The sequence below is a fragment of the Portunus trituberculatus genome, chromosome 44, assembly GCF_017591435.1.
Source record: "Portunus trituberculatus isolate SZX2019 chromosome 44, ASM1759143v1, whole genome shotgun sequence".
Taxonomy (NCBI): Eukaryota; Metazoa; Arthropoda; class Malacostraca; order Decapoda; family Portunidae; genus Portunus; species Portunus trituberculatus.
Window position 1 is genome coordinate 26,979,202 of NC_059298.1, and position 6,886 is coordinate 26,986,087.

Below are 6,886 nucleotides of genomic sequence, written 5' to 3' on the forward strand. Positions count from 1 at the left end.
GGTGTGTTCCGTGTGATGGTTGGTGGTCTGTGTATTGCTCTGGCTATCACTTTCATGGTTGCATTGGGTCACATTACACACTGATTACTTTTCTGAGTCGCCGTGGAAGGTAAAATGTGGAGAGTAAAAAGAAGAAAGAAGAAAAAAAAATGGCCAATGCTGTCTCCAATAGGGCATTACTGCATGGACAAGGCAACAAGTAGCGTTCTCTGTTTATCTATTAGTCCTTTTCTTTAACCCCTTCGATAACAGGCCAAGTTTTCATATTCATTCTGGCTAGTATTTGGCGATTTTACACAGCTTCAGAAATTCATGCGGGGATTAAAATAGTAAAGACTTTAGCCATTTATCTTTTGACTTCCTTAGATCCTTTCTAATCCCAAAATAAAATCGTCTAATCATACCCCAGAATCATGGTAAAAATGCATCGCAGTACCGAGGAGGCTTATGGAGGAGAAAGAAAATAAGTGAGTGCTTCCTTTCTTTCTTATGATTTCGGCTGGTTTTTGCGTATTGAAAGAAATGTGAAGTGCCAGTGACGGAGGTGGGTTGCTCTGTCATGGATGTCTCCGCGTCCCCACTGTACACAATGGGCAAAGATAATACAATGATTTTGTCGGGGATATATCAGTGTGGTATCTATTTCTATTTCTATCTTTTTCTTCATTAGTAGACATTCGCATTCATCAAAACGAAAACGGTGAATAACACTGCCATTACAGAAGAAGGATTTGAAGCAGTAAAATGACTGTATCGGCATATACTGTGCTTTTCCGTTAAATGTATCTGAGTCATAACATATTTTCTTGTACAGCTGGTCTTGAAACCACACATCAGCACCCTGCATCGCACACACCAATGTCCACCACTCCCGGGCACCAAGAGGTAAGTGTATGTTTCAAAACATTTGTCCCACACTTAAAGGGAACTGGCATTCTAAGGCCTTTTTTTTTTTTTTTATCTTTTGTTGTCCTTGGTTGGCTTCCCTCTATTGCATAAAATAAAAAGAAATATATATATAGGCACGGTACGGAAAGTGATTGCTGGCTCGAGTGTTGATATGTTACCATGTTTACCTTGCCAGGCCCTGAAGTACCGTATATTTTGATAGTCCTTTCTGTGATGTTAAAACTTATGTAACCTATGTCTTTATTTTCATGATACATGTATTCTTCTTCAGTTTTATCACGAGTTCCCTAGATATGGATGCTTTATCAGCTGAATGTTAATGGAAGCCATATGGGCACGTGAGCTGCTGAGACATTTTTCACATGGTGCAAGTCTTTTACTGTATATCTGGTTTGAAATTCGTCCTGGCTTCCTAAATGACTAGTAGTGATGCATCTACCACTACAAAGCAATGAAGACAAATAGTGGTGAAACGAACCTTTCAGGTGGCAATGCCTTCGCTGTGACAAGATTTTACTTCCTCTTTTCTTTTGTCCTTTCCTTCGTATTCTTTGGATCCCTTCATTTCCTTTATCTATGTTGTTGCCAAGGGAAACAAGAAAGCAAAAAAAAAAAAAAAGAAAGAAAGGAGAGAAAAACTCACTGAAGTTTACTGCAGTACCAATCCTAATGGAAAAGTGAAAATTATCTTAAAAAATGAGGGGGTGTGTCTTGAAACCTGTCTCATGAAAGACTTCAAGTCAGAGGAAGAAAGAAATACAGAAATAGATATGTTGTTCCAGAGTTGACTAGGAAAAGTAACCAATGACTAAGAATACTGGTAAACTAAAGGACTAAATATAATACATATATAGGTGAGAGACAATAGAAAGTTTTGTGCAGCGACGCCATGGGAAGTGGGAAGGCGTGCACTTAGCAAGATCAGAAGAGTGATTAATATGAAAAAAATGGTCGTCACCTGCGTCTCAACCAACTCACAACCATCACCGCTACATCAAAACCCGGTCCAGTGCAACCAAAGCACTATCAGGCACTCACTAAGCTGAAGGACAATCTCTTTGCTGTCCCACCTCTCCATCCACCACACCAACGTAACCCCGAACCCCTCAATACCCCCTTCTTGACACACGATACCTCCCTCACCCAGCGCCGCACCAAATGATCTCCCTCGCACCCTCCACCGCCGCCCCTCGCCACTCCCTCCCAAGCCTCTAAATTCCCGCATCCCTCGTGAGGAGCGGGAGTGTTTGCAGACAAGGAACTTCTCTCAGGCCGCGCTGCCTCGAGTCACAACAGCTGTGCGGGTCCTGCCTCGTTCTGCGGCAGTCATCCCCAGCGGCAGGCCTGAGTCACGCTTCCGCCGCGTCAGTACAGACACTTCTCCTCTCCCGATACTCGAAAAATTGTGCCGGGAAAGTGGCTGGAAATAATCTGGGTGTTTGTCTATGGTTTACGCGAGGCCTTGTAGAGTCTGTGCATACGGAACTGTAAGAGTGTCTGGAGTGTGGTGAGTGATAAGTCTCGAAGATATCTGTGTATGTGTGTTTCTCGCGTAGCCATGTAAGCACGGTCGACATGCGAGGGTTTGTCTATAGATTATGGTGGGAGATAAGTGTTGTGGGTATCGACGTGTGTGTTGTATGGACTAGGAAATCATGTACTGTACTTCTCAAGCCTTCGTCTCCCTAGAACTGGTGAAATGAAGCTGGCATGGGGACTTTTAGGCTCTTGGCAGTAGAAAGAAATATGGAAGAAAAGGAAAATAAACACACACACACACACACACACAGAGAGAGAGAGAGAGAGAGAGAGAGAGAGAGAGAGAGAGAGAGAGAGAGAGAGAGAGAGAGAGAGAGAGAGAGAGAGAGAGAGAGAGAGAGAGAGAGAGAGAGAGAGAGAGAGAGAGAGAGAGAGAGAGAGAGAGAGAGAGAGAGAGAGAGAGAGAGAGAGAGAGAGAGAGAGAGAGAGAGAGAGAGAGAGAGATGTACAAGACAGCTGTATTGTCCTGTAATGGGAAACGACTGTGAGAGAGAGAGAGAGAGAGAGAGAGAGAGAGAGAGAGAGAGAGAGAGCTAGAGGATCAGGTGCCCTTGGTAGTAGTAGACAGCTGTAGTGTCCTGTAATGGGAGTGTGATAGTTGTGGCAGTAGTAGGGAGTAGTAGTAGTAGTAGTAGTAGTAGTAGTAGTAGTAGTAGTAGTAGTAGTAGTAGTAGTAGTAGTAGTAGTAGTAGTAGTGGTAGTAGTAGTAGTGGTAGTAGTAGTAGTAGTAGTAGTAGTAGTAGTAGTAGTAGTAGTAGTAGTAGTAGTAGTAGTAGTAGTAGTAGTAGTAGTAGCAGTAATAGTGGTAGTAGTAGCAGTAGTAATAAGAGAAATAGTTGAAAAAAAGAGCATAGCGGTTTGAGAAGAAGAAAAAGAAAAGAACAGGAGAGTTAAAAAAAAAAGAAACCTAGAGAAGGGGCGTTATAAGGAAGAAAAATGATGCTGAATTCCTAACCACACGTACCTGCAGCAAGACTAGTAGAATCACGGTACAGTCGCGATCAAAAGTCAGGAAACCCCGACAAGCTCTCATTGTATCTTGCTCCTCCTTTCACTTTTCAGTCCTCCGATCTACACACAACCTCTTTACGATACCTTAGAAAAACAAAAGAGTATCACCAAATCAGCCTTTAACCCCTTCAGTACTGGGACGCTTTTTTACCATGAGTTTGTGTATGATTAGACGACTTCATTTACATCAAGAAGGGTCTATGAAGGTTAGATTAATAGCCAGAATCTTAACTACTTTAATTCCCACATGAGTATCTGAAACCGTATAAAATGACCAAATAGTAAGCAGAATGAATATGGAAATGCGTCATGGTACAGAAGGGATTAACTGGAAAAATACTAGACGCAATATGAATGAGTATCTTCTTCTTTGCAGCATTATTAGCCTGTTTCAATACAGGGTCACTGTTTTTGATGAGTCTCCTCCATGTAGCCCTGTCCTCCGCCACTTCGAGGTCCAGGTCCTTCTCCTGCCTATACTGTCAGCCACTGCACAGTCCTTCCATCTCAACCTGGGTCTTCCTGTCTTCCTCCTGCCGTCCACCTCCTTGTCCATCATCTGCCTCTCCCCACTCCTGTCTTCTCTCTCCTCACAACATGTCCAAACCATCTGAACCGCGCCTCCTGCATCTTCTTACTCCCGCAATATGAATGAGTATCCTAAAATATTACTCGATTGATGACTGAAGCTGTGTAAACGTGCGACGAGATACAAAGCAAGATTCAGAAAGGAGAGAAGGAAGTATGCTCGCCTGTGGCTCCCTCCCTTCCTCCTTCCAATCGTTCCTCCCTCCCGAAGGACTGTAGAAATATCAGATAACATAAAAGAAAAACTTAATGAAAATGAGAATAAACGAATAAATAGATAAGAATAATGAAAGCTAAGCGAGTGTAGTTTCCGAAGCATGGTACATTTTTCCTAACTCCTTGTCCGCTTTGATTTCACTTTAGGTGTAGTATTCTGGAAGTACACGGCAAAGTACTACTTCTAAAGGCAGGGTGACAAGAGAGAGAGAGAGAGAGAGAGAGAGAGAGAGAGAGAGAGAGAGAGAGAGAGAGAGAGAGAGAGAGAGAGAGAGAGAGAGAGAGAGAGAGAGAGAGAGAGAGAGAGAGAGAGAGAGAGAGAGAGAGAGAGAGTTGAAACCAGTTAGTATTTGTTCTATTCCTGCTTAAGTATTGAAAATAATATCTTGGATACTCACATGATGAGAACGCGCTATTGTTTCATAAACAGTGAAAAAATTAAGATGATACGGAATGCTCAAGTCATTTGGTTCCAGAAAGTAATTGCTCTGTATTAAAACATCAAATAATAACAACTTATCAGGTAAATCCGGCCAGGAACATATGGTACTAATTCAGTCAGTGTTGGATGGATTATGGAGCGCCGCACACTTGCTACAATACTTACCTGGCGTGGTTGGTGAGGCGGGACGAATGCCTGTTACCGTCCTTTGCCTGCCTTGCCTTCCCGATCATCCAGTGCTGATTCTATGAATTGAATGGTATATAGCTACTCATGCCGTTACATTATATACTATTAGCGGTGTAGAACAAAGTCAAAGCAATCATAATGTTTTACGACGATGGTGGTGGTGGTGGTGGATGTGGTAGTACTGGTGACATTGGTGGTGTAGGCGGAATTAGTTCTCATTTGCGCAACAACTACCACCACTATTGTTGCCGTTACTGAAGTGTGTCACAGTGATCATGAAAGCTTTTATAGAGAATATTTACAAATCATTATCACTTAATGACAGTCTTTAAATTTTTTCATGTTCATGTTTCTCTAATTATTGTTCTTTTTCGTGATGTCATCTTCTTTCTCAGCATCTGTTGAACTATACTCTTCTGTTTACCTGCCCATATTCTCCACCAGTCTTATTTCCAGCCACAGAATAGAGTTAGGGACGCCCTAAAGGTGTGGGTTGAGGGTCGTGGGTGCGATGGCGGCGGGCGGGCCTTGATAAATACTCGTCGGGTGTGGCGGCCCGGGAGGCTCACGGTGTGATGGGAGGCTGATTCAGTGCTGCACTCAGCGGTCGTCTCAAGGGGTCTTGATTGTGTGCTGCCTCGTTGTGGTATTCTTATAAGGCTCCTCAACACTTAGCACTAAGACGGGTGACAAGTGGCGGAGGTAGCTTTGTCATGTCATCTCCAGCATCTCCAGCAACACACCGCTGCCTCTACCTTCGCATCCTTCCTGGATGACCAGCATAACTCCTGCCTGGCGTCTTACGAGATTACCGCTGTGCCTCATGGCCTCCATTACTGCCGTGGCCACAGCGAGCGAGGCCTCGCGTTCAGCTGGCGGACGGTAATGGCAAGAAATTTATTGCTTATTAACTAACAACAGGAAAAAGCAGTGCCAGCGGCGGGCAGGGAAGCGCGAGGAATACGGCCTCGGGGAGGGCACCGCTACCAGGTGCGAGTAAATAGATCAACGGAAGAGGAGGAGCTGCGGCAGAAGGCGCATCAGGGGTGGGCAGGAGGAGGTGCAGGAGGCGGGGCGGAGATCGTAAATCAGGCGTTTCGAGAATTTCTAATGTCACTCTTCGGAGTGTCCTTGTGCCCGTGGCGCGGCGGCACTTGTAATGGGACAGCAGTGTTCAGGCTTTGTGCCGGTTTGGGAATCGAGAACATTGCAGCACCCAGGTGAGCAGGGATGGGCCGAGGACAGCTGAAGGCAACTAAGGTGGGCGGGCCCAGCCATCGGCTGTGAGCCAGTGGTAGGCGGAGCACACGTTTGAAGTCAGTCGCGCGCTAACCATCAGTGGGGATACACGCCGTCTGATCGCTCACTCACTCTCCTTGCGCTCTGGTCCTGGTGGAGGCGGCCGCTCACTTAGTGTAGCTTGTCTCTGTGGCACTTCAGGGGTGGGTCATGAACACACCACTTGAATCTATCACATCCGTCATTGGCAGTAACCAGGGGCTGGGCTGACACTCAATGTCCAACCTGTCATAACACGAATACTTTTGTGCGTTGTCTTTCTTGCGAGAAAGAAGAGAAATTTTTGGCCACAGGAACTGCAGTCCTCAATTACTACATGAAATTTCTATGGTAATTATGAATCTTTGTTTGGTAGTGGTGGAGGTGGTGGCCACGGGTGAGCCTGGGTGTGCTGCGTTAGTGTGAGACAAAACACAGCTCACCGGGTGTCACTCTGGCCAGTACGAGGATGAGAGCAGCCACCAAGGCGTAGGAGGGCAGGGTGCAGGGTGAGCAAAGGCACGTCAGGGCACGAGGTGCGGTGGGCGGTGAGTGCAGGGACCTTTAACGTGCTAGGTCGGCGGGAAGGACGACCACTCACTGCCGTCTTCTGCAGGCAGGACGGATTCTGAGGACATTCGAGCTGAGGAACACAATGTAGACAGTAAAAACAGTGAGGCAGCCAGCGGAAAATACGGCAGATCAAGCCTTCAG

The 6,886-nt window shown here is 45.5% G+C and overlaps 1 protein-coding gene across 9 annotated transcripts in view; it reads left to right on the plus strand.

Moving 5' to 3' along the window:
- Positions 1-6,093: 6,093 nt before the first annotated feature.
- Positions 6,094-6,886, plus strand: part of LOC123518908 (lachesin-like) — a 90,429-nt gene continuing 89,636 nt past the window's right edge. The window contains exons 1-2 of one of the 9 annotated variants that reach the window (XM_045279970.1): positions 6,194-6,523; positions 6,635-6,886. The exon at positions 6,635-6,886 is cut by the window's right edge and continues 5 nt beyond it. The gene's annotated coding sequence lies outside the window, so the exon portion shown is untranslated. Of the gene's footprint in view, positions 6,115-6,192 lie in introns of those variants that run through there. The other 8 variants (XM_045279969.1, XM_045279972.1, XM_045279974.1 and 5 more) reach the window with 8 other exon arrangements.